Genomic DNA, 14463 nt, shown 5'->3' with positions numbered 1-14463 from the left:
GGGCTGCCCAAGATGGGCTGCGCGCCTCCCTCCCTCCCCTAGTCCTATTAGGACAAGGAGAGGTGGCCGCCCCCCCTCTCTCTTTTCCCCCTCCGCGAATCCTATTCCAACTAGGATTGGGGGGGGATCCTACTCCCAGAGGGAGTAGGACTCTCCTAGCGCGCCACCCTTGGCCGGCCAGCCTCCCCCCTCTAGTCCTTTATATACAGAGGCAGGGGCACCCCAGAAACACACAAGTTGATCCACGTGATCATATTCTTAGCCGTGTGCGGTGCCCCCTTCCACCATAGCCCTCGATAATATTGTAGCGGTGCTTAGGCGAAGCCCTGCGACAGTAGTACATCAAGATCGTCACCACGCCGTCGTGCTGACGGAACTCTTCCCCGACACTTTGCTGGATCGGAGTCCGGGGATCGTCATCGAGCTGAACGTGTGCTAGAACTCGGAGGTGTCGTAGTTTCGGTGCTTGATCGGTCGGGCCGTGGAGACGTACGACTACATCAACCAAACGCTTCCGTTGTCGATCTACAAGGTACATAGATCACACTCTCCCCTCGTTGCTATGAATCACCATGATCTTGCGTGTGCGTAGGTAAATTTTTTGAAATTACTACGTTCCCCAACAGTGGCATCCGAGCCTAGTTTTTTATGGTTTGATGTTATATGCACGAGTAGAACACAAGTGAGTTGTGGGCGATATAAGTCATACTGCTTACCAGCATGTCATACTTTGGTTCGGCGGTATTGTTGGATGAAGCGGCCCGGACCGACATTACGCGTACGCTTACGCGAGACCGGTTCTCCCGACGTGCTTTGCACATAGGTGGCTTGTGGGTGACAGTCTCTCCAACTTTAGTTGAACCGAGTGTGGCTACGCCCGGTCCTTGTGAAGGTTAAAACAGCACCAACTTGACAAACTATCGTTGTGGTTTTGATGCGTAGGTAAGATTAGTTCTTGCTTAAGCCCGTAGCAGCCACGTAAAACTTGCAACAACAAAGTAGAGGACGTCTAACTTGTTTTTGTAGGGCATGTCGTGATGTGATATGGTCAAAACGTGATGAGATATAAGTTGTTGTATGAGATGATCATGTTTTGTTAAAGTTATCGGCAACTGGCAAAAGCCTTATGGTTGTCTCTTTATTGCATAAGATGCTGTTGGGTTTCGTAGTAATTTCAAAAAAATTCCTACGCACACGCAAGATCATGGTGATGCATAGCAACGAGAGGGGAGAGTGCTGTCTACGTACCCACGCAGACCGACTGCGGAAGCGTTGACACAACGTAGAGGAAGTAGTCGTACGTCTTCGCGATCCAACCGATCAAGCACCGAAACTACGGCACCTCCGAGTTCGAGCACACGTTCAGCTTGATGACGATCCCCTAGCTCCGATCCAGCAAAGTGTCGGGGAAGAATTCCGTCAGCACGACGGCGTGGTGACGATCTTGATGCACTACAGCAGCAGGGCTTCGCCTAAACTCCGCTACAGTATTATCGAGGAATATGGTGGCTGGGGGCACCGCACACGGCTAAGGAATAGATCACGTGGATCAACTTGTGTGTTTCTGGGGTGCCTCTGCCTGAGTATATAAAGGAGCCAAGGGGGAGGGGGGCGCCGACCAGGAGGAGGGCGCAGGAGGAGTCCTTCTCCTTCCGGGAGTAGGACTCCCCCCCAATCCTAGTTGGACTAGGATTCCCCGAGGGGGAAAGAGAGAGAAGGGGGGAGGCGCGCGGCCACCTTGGGCTGCCCCTTTCTCCTTTCCACTAAAGCCCATCTAGGCCCATATGGTTCCCGGGGGGTTTCTGGTAACCTCCCGGTACTCCGGTAAAATCCCGATTTCACCCGGAACACTTCCGATATCCAAACATAGGCTTCCAATATATCAATCTTTACGTCTCGACCATTTCGAGACTCCTCGTCATTTCCGTGATCACATCCGGGACTCCGAACAACCTTCGGTACATCAAAATGCATAAACTCATAATATAACTGTCATCGTAACCTTAAGCGTGCGGACCCTACGGGTTCGAGAACAATGTAGACATGACCGAGACATGTCTCCGGTCAATAACTAATAGCGGAACCTGGATGCCCATATTGGCTCCTACATATTCTATGAAGATATTTATCAGTCAGACCGCATAACAACATATGTTGTTCCCTTTGTCATCGGTATGTTACTTGCCCGAGATTCGATCTTCGGTATCCAATACCTAGTTCAATCTCGTTACCGGCAAGTCTCTTTACTCGTTCTGTAATACATCATCTCGCAACTAACTCATTAGTTGCAATGCTTGCAAGGCTTATGTGATGTGCATTACCGAGAGGGCCCAGAGATACCTCTCCAACAATCGGAGTGACAAATCCTAATCTCGAAATACACCAACCCAACATCTACCTTTGGAGACACCTGTAATGCTCCTTTATAATCACCCAGTTACGTTGTGATGTTTGGTAGCACCCAAAGTGTTCCTCCGGCAAACGGGAGTTGCATAATCTCATAGTTATAGGAAGATGTATAAGTCATGAAGAAAGCAATAGCAACATACTAAACGATCGGGTGCTAAGCTAATGGAATGGGTCATGTCAATCAGATCATTCAACTAATGATGTGACCTCATTAATCAAATAACAACTCATTGTTCATGGTTAGGAAACATAACCATCTTTGATTAACGAGCTAGTCAAGTAGAGGCATACTAGTGACACTTTGTTTGTCTATGTATTCACACATGTATTATGTTTCCGGTTAATACAATTCTAGCATGAATAATAAACATTTATCATGATTATAAGGAAATAAATAATAACTTTATTATTGCCTCTAGGGCATATTTCCTTCAGTCTCCTACTTGCACTAGAGTCAATAATCTAGATTACACTGTAATGATTCTAACACCCATGGAGCCTTGGTGCTGATCATGTTTTGCTCGTGGAAGAGGCTTAGTCAACGGGTCTGCAACATTCAGATCCGTATGTATCTTGCAAATCTCTATGTCTCCCAGCTGGACTAGATCCCGGATGGAATTGAAGCGTCTCTTGATGTGCTTGGTTCTCTTGTGAAATCTGGATTCCTTTGCCATGGCAGTTGCACCAGTATTGTCACAAAAGATTTTCATTGGACCCGATGCACTAGGTATGACACCTAGATCGTATATGAACTCCTTCATCCAGACTCCTTTGTTCGCTGCTTCCGAAGCAGCTATGTAGTCCGCTTCACATGTAGATCCCGCTACGACGCTTTGTTTAGAACTGCACCAACTGACAGCTCCACCGTTTAATGTAAACACGTATCCGGTTTGCGATTTAGAATCGTCCGGATCAGTGTCAAAGCTTGCATCAATGTAACCATTTACGACGAGCTCTTTGTCACCTCCATATACGAGAAACATATCCTTAGTCCTTTTCAGAGATTTCAGGATGTTCTTGACCGCTGTCCAGTGATCCACTCCTGGATTACTTTGGTACCTCCCTGCTAGACTTATAGCAAGGCACACATCAGGTCTGGTACACCGCATTGCATACATGATAGATCCTATTGCTGATGCGTAGGGAACATCTTTCATATTCTCTCTATCTTCTGCAGTGGTCGGGCATTGAGTCTTACTCAATTTCACACCTTGTAACACAGGCAAGAATCCTTTCTTTGCTTGATCCATTTTGAACTTCTTCAAAATTTTGTCAAGGTATGTTGTTTGTGAAAGTCCAATTAAGCGTCTTGATCTATCTCTATGGATCTTTATGCCTAATATGTAAGCAGCTTCACCGAGGTCTTTCATTGAAAAACTCTTATTCAAGTATCCCTTTATGCTATCCAGAAATTCTATATCATTTCCAATCAGTAATATGTCATCCACATATAATATCAGAAATGCTACAGAGCTCCCACTCACTTTCTTGTAAATACAGGCTTCTCCGAAAGTCTGTATAAAACCAAATGCTTTGATCACACTATCAAAGCGTTTATTCCAACTCCGAGAGGCTTGCACCAGTCCATAAATGGATCGCTGGAGCTTGCACACTTTGTTAGCTCCTTTTAGATCGACAAAACCTTCTGGTTGCATCATATACAACTCTTCTTCCAGAAATCCATTCAGGAATGCAGTTTTGACATCCATTTGCCAAATTTCATAATCATAAAATGCGGCAATTGCTAACATGATTCGGACAGACTTAAGCATCGCTACGGGTGAGAAGGTCTCATCATAGTCAACCCCTTGATCTTGTCGAAAATCTTTTGCGACAAGTCGAGCTTTGTAGACAGTAACATTACCGTCAGCGTCAGTCTTCTTCTTGAAGATCCATTTATTCTCAATTGCTTGCCGATCATCGGGCAAGTCAACCAAAGTCCATACTTTGTTCTCATACATGGATCCCATCTCAGATTTCATGGCTTCAAGCCATTTTGCGGAATCTGGGATCACCATTGCTTCTTCATAGTTCGCAGGTTCATCATGATCTAGTAGCATGACTTCCAGAACAGGATTACCGTACCACTCTGGTGCGGATCTTACTCTGGTTGATCTACGAGGTTCAGCAGTATCTTGATCTGAAGTTTCATGATCATTATCATTAGCTTCCTCACTAACTGGTGTAGGTGTCACTGAAACAGTTTTCTGTGATGTACTACTTTCCAATAAGGGAGCAGGTACAGTTACCTCGTCAAGTTCTACTTTCCTCCCACTCACTTCTTTCGAGAGAAACTCCTTCTCTAGAAAGTTTCCGAATTTAGCAACAAAACTCTTGCCTTCGGATCTGTGATAGAAGGTGTATCCAATAGTTTCCTTTGGATATCCTATGAAGACACATTTCTCCGATTTGGGTTCGAGCTTATCAGGTTGAAGCTTTTTCACATAAGCATCGCAGCCCCAAACTTTCAGAAACGACAACTTTGGTTTCTTGCCAAACCACAGTTCATAAGGCGTCATCTCAACGGATTTTGATGGTGCCCTATTTAACGTGAATGCGGCCGTCTCTAGAGCGTATCCCCAAAACGATAGCGGTAAATCAGTAAGAGACATCATAGATCGCACCATATCTAGTAAAGTACGATTATGACGTTCGGACACACCATTACGCTGTGGTGTTCTGGGTGGCGTGAGTTGCGAAACTATTCCACAATTTTTCAAATGTACACCAAACTCGTAACTCAAATATTCTCCTCCACGATCAGATCATAGAAACTTTATTTTCTTGTTACGATGATTTTCAACTTCACTCTGAAATTCCTTGAACCTTTCAAATGTTTCAGACTTATGTTTCATTAAGTAGATATACCCATATCTGCTTAAATCATCTGTGATGGTGAGAAAATAACGATATCCGCCACGAGCCTCAATATTCATCGGACCACATACATCTGTATGTATGATTTCCAACAAATCTGTTGCTCTCTCCATAGTACCGGAGAACGGTGTTTTGGTCATCTTGCCCATAAGGCACGGTTCGCAAGTACCAAGTGATTCATAATCAAGTGGTTCCAAAAGTCCATCAGAATGGAGTTTCTTCATGCGCTTTACACCGATATGACCTAAACGGCAGTGCCACAAATAAGTTGCACTCTCATTATCAACTCTGCATCTTTTGGCTTCAACATTATGAATATGTGTGTTACTACTATCAAGATTCAACAAGAATAGACCACTCTTAAAGGGTGCATGACCATAAAAGATATTACTCATATAAATAGAACAACCATTATTCTCTAATTTAAATGAATAACCGTCTCGCATCAAACAAGATCCAGATATAATGTTCATGCTTAACGTTGGCACCAAATAACAATTATTTAGGTCTAATACTAATCCCGAAGGTAGATGTAGAGGTAGTGTGCCGACTGCGATCACATCGACTTTGGAACCGTTCCCCACGCGCATCGTCACCTCGTCCTTAACCAATCTTCGCTTGATCCGTAGTCCATGTTTCGAGTTGAAAATATTAGCAACAGAACCAGTATCAAATACCCAGGTGCTACTGCGAGCATTAGTAAGGTACACATCAATAACATGTATATCACATATACCTTTGTTCACCTTGCCATCCTTCTTATCCGCCAAATACTTGGGGCAGTTCCGCTTCCAGTGACCAGTCTACTTGCAATAGAAACACTTAGTTTCAGGCTTAGGTCCAGGTTTGGGTTTCTTCTCTTGAGTAGCAACTTGCTTGCCGTTCTTTTTGAAGTTCCCCTTCTTCTTCCCTTTGCCCTTTTTCTTGAAACTAGTGGTCTTGTTGACCATCAACACTTGATGCTCCTTCTTGATTTCTACCTCCGCAGCTTTCAGCATCGCGAAGAGCTCGGGAATAGTCTTGTTCATCCCTTGCATATTATAGTTCATCACGAAGCTCTTGTAGCTTGGTGGCAGTGATTGAAGAATTCTGTCAATGATGCAATCATCTGGAAGATTAACTCCCAATTGAATCAAGTGATTATTATACCCAGACATTTTGAGTATATGCTCACTGACAGAACTGTTCTCCTCCATCTTGCAGCTATAGAACTTATTGGAGACTTCATATCTCTCAATTCGGGCATTTCCTTGAAATATTAACTTCAACTCTTGGAACATCTCATATGCTCCATGACGTTCAAAACGTCGTTGAAGTCCCGATTCTAAGCCGTAAAGCATGGCACACTGAACTATCGAGTAGTCATCAGCTTTGCTCTACCAGACGTTCATAACATCCGGTGTTGCACCTGCAGCAGGCCTGGCACCCAGCGGTGCTTCCAGAACGTAATTCTTCTGTGCAGCAATGAGGATAATCCTCAAGTTACGGACCCAGTCCGTGTAATTGCTACCATCATCTTTCAACTTTGCTTTCTCAAGGAACGCATTAAAATTCAACGGAACAACAGCACGAGCCATCTATCTACAATCAAACATAAACAAGCAAGATACTAATCAGGTACTAAGTTTCATGATAAATTTAAGTTCAGTTAATCAAATTAATTAAAGAACTCCCACTTAGATAGACATCCCTCTAATCCTCTAAGTGATTACATGATCCAAATCAACTAAACCATAACCGATCATCACGTGAGATGGAGTAGTTTTCAATGGTGAACATCATTATGTTGATCATATCTACTATATGATTCACGCTCGACCTTTCGGTCTCCGTGTTCCGAGGCCATATCTGTATATGCTTGGCTCGTCAAGTATAACCTGAGTATTCCGCGTGTGCAACTGTTTTGCACCCGTTGTATTTGAATGTAGAACCTATCACACCCGAACATCACGTGGTGTCTCAGCACGAAGAACTTTCGCAACGGTGCATACTCAGGGAGAACACTTCTTGATAATTTAGTGAGAGATCATCTTATAAAGCTACCGTCAATCAAAGCAAGATAAGATGCATAAAAGGATAAACATCACATGCAATCAATATAAGTGATATGATATGGCCATCATCATCTTGTGCTTGTGATCTCCATCTTCGAAGCACCGTCGTGATCACCATCGTCACCGGCGTGACACCTTGATCTCCATCGTAGCATCGTTGTCGTCTCGCCAAGTTTATGCTTCCACGACTATCACTACCGCTTAGTAATAAAGTAAAGCATTACATCGCGATTTCATTGCATACAATAAAACGACAAACATAAGGCTCCTGCCAGTTGCCGATAACTCGGTTACAAAACATGATCATCTCATACAATAAAATTCAGCATCATGTCTTGACCATATCACATCACAACATGCCCTGCAAAAACAAGTTAGACGTCCTCTACTTTGTTGTTGCAAGTTTTACGTGGCTGCTACGGGCTTTAAGAAAGAACCAATCTCACCTACGCATCAAAACCACAACGATAGTTTGTCAAATAGACTCCATTTTAACCTTCGCAAGGACCGGGCGTAGCCATACTTGGTTCAACTAAAGTTGGAGAGACAGTCGCCCGCAAGTCACCTGTGTGCAAAGCACGTCGGGGGAACCGGTCTCGCGTAAGCGTACGCGTAAGGTTGGTCCGGGCCGTCTCGTCCAACAATGCCGCCGAACCAAAGTATGACATGCTGGTAGGCAGTATGACTTATATCGCCCACAACTCACTTGTGTTCTACTCGTGCATATAACATCAACATAAATAACCTAGGCTCGGATGCCACTGTTGGGTTTCGTAGTAATTTCAAAAAAATTCCTACGCACACGAAAGATCATGGTGATGCATAGCAACGAGAGGGGAGAGTGCTGTCTACGTACCCACGCAGACCGACTGCGGAAGCGTTGACACAACGTAGAGGAAGTAGTCGTACGTCTTCGCGATCCAACCGATCAAGCACCGAAACTACGGCACCTCCGAGTTCGAGCACACGTTCAGCTCAATGACGATCCCCGGACTCCGATCCAGCAAAGTGTCGGGGAAGAATTCCGTCAGCACGACGGCGTGGTGACGATCTTGATGCACTACAGCAGCAGGGCTTCGCCTAAACTCCGCTACAGTATTATCGAGGAATATGGTGGCTGGGGGCACCGCACACGGCTAAGGAATAGATCACGTGGATCAACTTGTGTGTTTCTGGGGTGCCTCTGCCTCAGTATATAAAGGAGCCAAGGGGGAGGGGGGCGCCGGCTAGGAGGAGGGCGCAGGAGGAGTCCTTCTCCTTCCGGGAGTAGGACTCCCCCCCAATCCTAGTTGGACTAGGATTCCCCGAGGGGGAAAGAGAGAGAAGGGGGGAGGCGCGCGGCCACCTTGGGCTGCCCCTTTCTCCTTTCCACTAAAGCCCATCTAGGCCCATATGGTTCCCGGGGGGTTTCCGGTAACCTCCCGGTACTCCTGTAAAATCCCGATTTCACCCGGAACACTTCCGATATCCAAACATAGGCTTCCAATATATCAATCTTTACGTCTCGACCATTTCGAGACTCCTCGTCATTTCTGTGATCACATCCGGGACTCCGAACAACCTTTGGTACATCAAAATGCATAAACTCATAATATAACTATCATCGTAACCTTAAGCGTGCGGACCCTACGGGTTCGAGAACAATGTAGACATGACCGAGACACGTCTCTGGTCAATAACTAATAGTGGGACCTGGATGCCCATATTGGCTCCTACATATTCTACGAAGATATTTATCGGTCAGACCGCATAACAACATACGTTGTTCCCTTTGTCATCGGTATGTTACTTGCCTAAGATTCGATCTTCGGTATCCAATACCTAGTTCAATCTCGTTACCGGCAAGTCTCTTTACTCGTTCTGTAATACATCATCTCGCAACTAACTCATTAGTTGCAATGCTTGCAAGGCTTATGTGATGTGCATTACCGAGAGGGCCCAGAGATACCTCTCCGACAATCGGAGTGACAAATCCTAATCTCGAAATACGCCAACCCAACATCTACCTTTGGAGACACCTGTAATGCTCCTTTATAATCACCCAGTTACGTTGTGACGTTTGGTAGCACCCAAAGTGTTCCTCCAGCAAACGGGATTTGCATAATCTCATAGTTATAGGAACATGTATAAGGCATGAAGAAAGCAATAGCAACATACTAAACGATCGGGTGCTAAGCTAATGGAATGGGTCATGTCAATCAGATCATTCAACTAATGATGTGACCTCATTAATCAAATAACAACTCATTGTTCATGGTTAGGAAACATAACCATCTTTGATTAACGAGCTAGTCAAGTAGAGGCATACTAGTGACACTTTGTTTGTCTATGTATTCACACATGTATTATGTTTCCGGTTAATACAATTCTAGCATGAATAATAAACATTTATCATGATTATAAGGAAATAAATAATAACTTTATTATTGCCTCTAGGGCATATTTCCTTATGGTTATGAACGTTTGGCTAGCTCAATATGATGACTACTTGATAGTTTAGTGCACCATGCTTAACGGCTTAGAATCGGGGCTTCAAAGACGTTTTGAACATCATGGACCATATGAGATGTTCCTGGAGTTGAAGTTAATATTTCAAGCAAATACCCGAGTTGAGAGATATGAAGTCTCCAACAAGTTCTATAGCTAAAAGATGGAGGAGAATCGCTCAACTAGTGAGCATGTGCTCAGATTGTCTGAGTACTACAATCGCTTGAATCAAGTGGGAGTTAATCTTCTAGATAAAATAGTGATTGATAGAATTCTCTAGTCACCATCACCAAGTTAGTAGAACTTTGTGATGAACTATAATATGCAAGGGATAACGGAAACGATTCCCAAGCTCTTCGTAATGCTGAAATTGACGAAGGTAGAAATCAAGAAAAGCATCAAGTGTTGATGGTAGACAAGACCACTAGTTTCAAGAAAAGGGCAGAGGGAAGAAGGGGAACTTCAAGAAGAACAGCAAGCAAGTTGCTGCTCAAGTGAAGAAGCCCAAGTCTGATCCTAATCCTGAGACTAAGTGCTTCTACTGCAAAGGGACTGGTCACTGGAAGCGAAACTACCCCAAGTGATTGGCAGATAAGAAGGATGGCAAAGTGAACATAAGTATATTTGATCTACATGTTATTGATGTGTACTTTACTAGTGTTTATAGCAACCCCTCAGTATTTGATACTAGTTCAGTTGCTAAGATTAGTAACCCAAAACGGGAGTTGCAGAATAAACAGAGACTAGTTAAGGGTGAAGTGACGATGTGTGTTGGAAGTGGTTCCAAGATTGATATGATCATCATCGCACACTCCCCTATACTTTCGGGATTAGTGTTGAACCTAAATAAGTGTTATTTGGTGTTTACGTTGAGAATGAATATGATTTGATCATGTTTATTGTAATACGGTTATTCATTTAAGTAAGAGAATAAATTGTTGTTCTGTTTACATGAATAAAACCTTATATGGTTACACACCCAATGAAAATAGTTCGTTGGATCTCGATCGTAGTGATACACATAATCATAATATTGAAACCAAAAGATGCAAAGTTAATAATGATAGTGCAACTTATTTGTAGCACTGCCGTTTAGGTCATATTGGTGTAAAGCGCATGAAGAAACTCCATGCTAATGGGATTTTGGAATCACTTGATTATGAATCACTTGATGCTTGCGAACCATGCCTTATGGGCAAGATGACTAAAACGCCGTTCTCCGAAACAATGAAGCAAGCAACAGATTTGTTGGAAATCATACATACTGATGTATGTGGTCCGATGAATATTAAGGCTTGCAGCAGGTATCATTATTTTCTAACCTTCACAGATGATTTGAGCAGATATGGGGATATCTCTTGATGAAACATAAGTCTGAAACATTTGAACAGTTCAAAGAATTTCAGAGTGAAGTGGAAAGTCATCGTGACAAGAAAATAAAAGTTTCTACGATATGATCGCAGAGGTAAAATATTTGAGTTACGAGTTTGGTCTTCAATTAAAACAATGTGGAATAGTTTCACAAACTCATGCCACCTGGAACACCACAGCATAATGGTGTGTCCGAATGTCATAACCGTACTTTATTAGATATAGTGCGATCTATGATGTCTCTTACCGATCTACCACTATCGTTTTGGGGTTATGCATTAGAGACAGCTGCATTCACGTTAAATAGGGCACCATCTAAGTCCGTTGAGACAACACAATATGAATTGTGGTTTGGCAAGAAACCAAAGTTGTCATTTCTTAAAGTTTGGGGTTGTGATGCTTATATGAAAACGTTTCATCCTAATAAGCTCAAACCCAAATCGGAGAAATATGTCTTCATAGGATACCCAAAGGAGACTGTTGGGTACACCTTCTATCACAAATCCGAAGGCAAGACTTTTGTTGCTAAATTCGGAGTTTTTCTAGAGAAGGAGTTTCTCTCGAAAGAAGTGAGTGGGAGGAAAGTAGAACTTGATGAGGTAACTGTACCTGCTCCCTTATTGGAAAGTAGTTCATCACAGAAATCTGTTCCTGTGACTACTACACCAATTAGTGAGGAAGCTAATGATGATGATCATGTAACTTCAGATCAAGTTACTACCAAATCTCATAGGTAAACCAGAGTGAGATCCGTACCAGAGTGGTACGGTAATACTGTTCTGGAAGTCATGTTACTAGACCATGACGAACTTGCGAACTATGAGGAAGCGATGATGAGCCCAGATTCCGCGAAATGGTTTGAGGCCATGAAATCTGAGATATGATCCATGTATGAGAACAAAGTATGGACTTTGATGGATTTGCCCGATGATCGGCAAGCCATAGAAAATAAATGGATCTTCAAGAGGAAGACGGACGCTGATAGTAGTGTTACTATCTACAAAGCTAGAATTGTCGCAAAAGATTTTTGACAAGTTCAAGTTGTTGACTACGATGAGATTTTCTCACTCCTATCTATGCTTAAGTCTGTCCGAATCATGTTAGCAATTGCCGCATTTTATGAAATCTGGCAAATGGATAAACAAAACTGCATTCCTTAATGGATTTACTAAAGAAGAGTTGTATATGATGCAACTAGAAGGTTTTGTCGATCCTAAAGGTATTAACTAAATATGCAAGCTCCAGTGATCCATCTATGGACTGGTGCAAGAATCTCGGAGTTGGAATATACGCTTTGATAAGTTGATCAAAGCATATAGTTTTATACAGACTTGCGGTGAAGCCTGTATTTACAAGAAAGTGAGTGGGAGCACTACATCATTTCTGATAAGTATATGTGTATGACATATTGTTGATCGGAAATAATGTAGAATTATTCTGCAAAGCATAAAGGAGTGTTTGAAAGGAGTTTTTCAAAGAAAGACCTCGGTAAAGGTGCTTACATATTGAGTATCAAGATCTATAGAGATAGATCAAGACGCTTGATAAGTTTTTCAATGAGTACATACCTTGACAAGATTTTGAAGTAGTTCAAAATGGAACAGTCAAAGGAAAAGTTTCTTGCCTGTGTTACAAGGTGTGAAGTTGAGTAAGACTCAAAGCCCGACTACGGCAGAAGATACAAAGAGAATGAAAGTCATTCCCTATGCCTCAGACATAGGTTCTATAAAGTATGCCATGCTGTGTACCAGATCTATTGTATACCATACACTGTGTTAAGAGAGGGAGTACAATAGTGATCTAAGAGTAGATCAATGGACAGCGGTCAAAATTATCCTTACTGGAATAAGGATATGTTTCTCAATTACGGAGGTGACAAAAGGTTCGTCGTAAAGGGTTACGTCGATACAAGCTTTGACACTAATCTAGATGACTCTAAGTCTTGGTCTAGATACATATTGAAAGTGGGAGCAATTAGCTAGAGTAGCTCCATGCAGAGCATTGTTGACATAGAAATTTGTAAAATACATGTGGATCTGAATGTGGCAGACTCGTTGACTAAGATTCTCTCACAAGCAAAACATGATCACACCTTAGTACTCTTTGGGTGTTAATCACATAGCGATGTGAACTAGATTACTGAATCTAGTAAACCCTTTGGGTGTTGGTCACATGGCGATGTGAACTATGGGTGTTAATCACATGATGATGTGAACTATCGATGTTAATCACATGGTGATGTGATCTAGATTATTGACTCTAGTGCAAGTGGGAGACTGAAGGAAATATGCCCTAGAGGCAATAATAAAGTTATTATTTATTTCCTTATATCATGATAAATGTTTATTATTCATGCTAGAATTGTATTAACCGGAAACATAATACATGTGTGAATACATAGACAAACAGAGTGTCACTAGTATACCTCTACTTGACTAGCTCGTTAATCAAAGATGGTTATGTTTCCTAACCATGGACAAAGAGTTGTTATTTGATTAACGGGATCACATCATTAGTTGAATGATCTGATTGACATGACCCATTCCATTAGCTTAGCACCCGATCGTTTAGTATGTTGCTATTGCTTTCTTCATGACTTATACATGTTCCTATGACTATGAGATTATGCAACTCCCGTTTGCCGGAGGAACACTTTGTGTGCTACCAAACGTCACAACGTAACTGGGTGATTATAAAGGTGCTCTACAGGTGTCTCCAAAGGTACATGTTGGGTTGGCATATTTCGAGATTAGGATTTGTCACTCCGATTGTCGAAGAGGTATCTCTGGGCCCTCTCGGTAATACACATCACTGAAGCCTTGCAAGCATTGCAACTAATGAGTTAGTTGCGGGATGATGTATTACGGAACGAGTAAAGAGACTTGCCGGTAACGAGATTGAACTAGGTATTGAGATACCGACGATCGAATCTCGGGCAAGTAACATACCGATGACAAAGGGAACAACGTATGTTGGTATGCGGTCTGACCGATAAAGATCTTCGTAGAATATGTAGGAGCCAATATGGGCATCCATGTCCCGCTATTGGTTATTGACCGGAGACGTGTCTCGGTCATGTCTACATTGTTCTCGAACCCGTAGGGTCCGCACGCTTAAGGTTACGATGACAGTTATATTATGAGTTTATGCATTTTGATGTACCGAAGGTTGTTCGGAGTCCCGGATGTGATCACGGACATGACGAGGAGTCTCGAAATGGTCGAGACATAAAGATTGATATATTGGAAGTCTATGTTTGGATATC

General features: G+C 42.8%; 1 pseudogene; it reads right to left on the bottom strand.

Moving 5' to 3' along the window:
- LOC119352610 overlaps positions 1-14463 on the bottom strand; it is a 73570-nt pseudogene that overhangs the window by 29225 nt on the left and 29882 nt on the right.

This window comes from Triticum dicoccoides, chromosome 2A, assembly GCF_002162155.2.
Source record: "Triticum dicoccoides isolate Atlit2015 ecotype Zavitan chromosome 2A, WEW_v2.0, whole genome shotgun sequence".
Taxonomy (NCBI): domain Eukaryota; kingdom Viridiplantae; phylum Streptophyta; class Magnoliopsida; order Poales; family Poaceae; genus Triticum; species Triticum dicoccoides.
The sequence above is the reverse complement of the archived record's forward strand: the minus strand, read 5'-3'. Positions and strand labels throughout refer to the sequence as shown.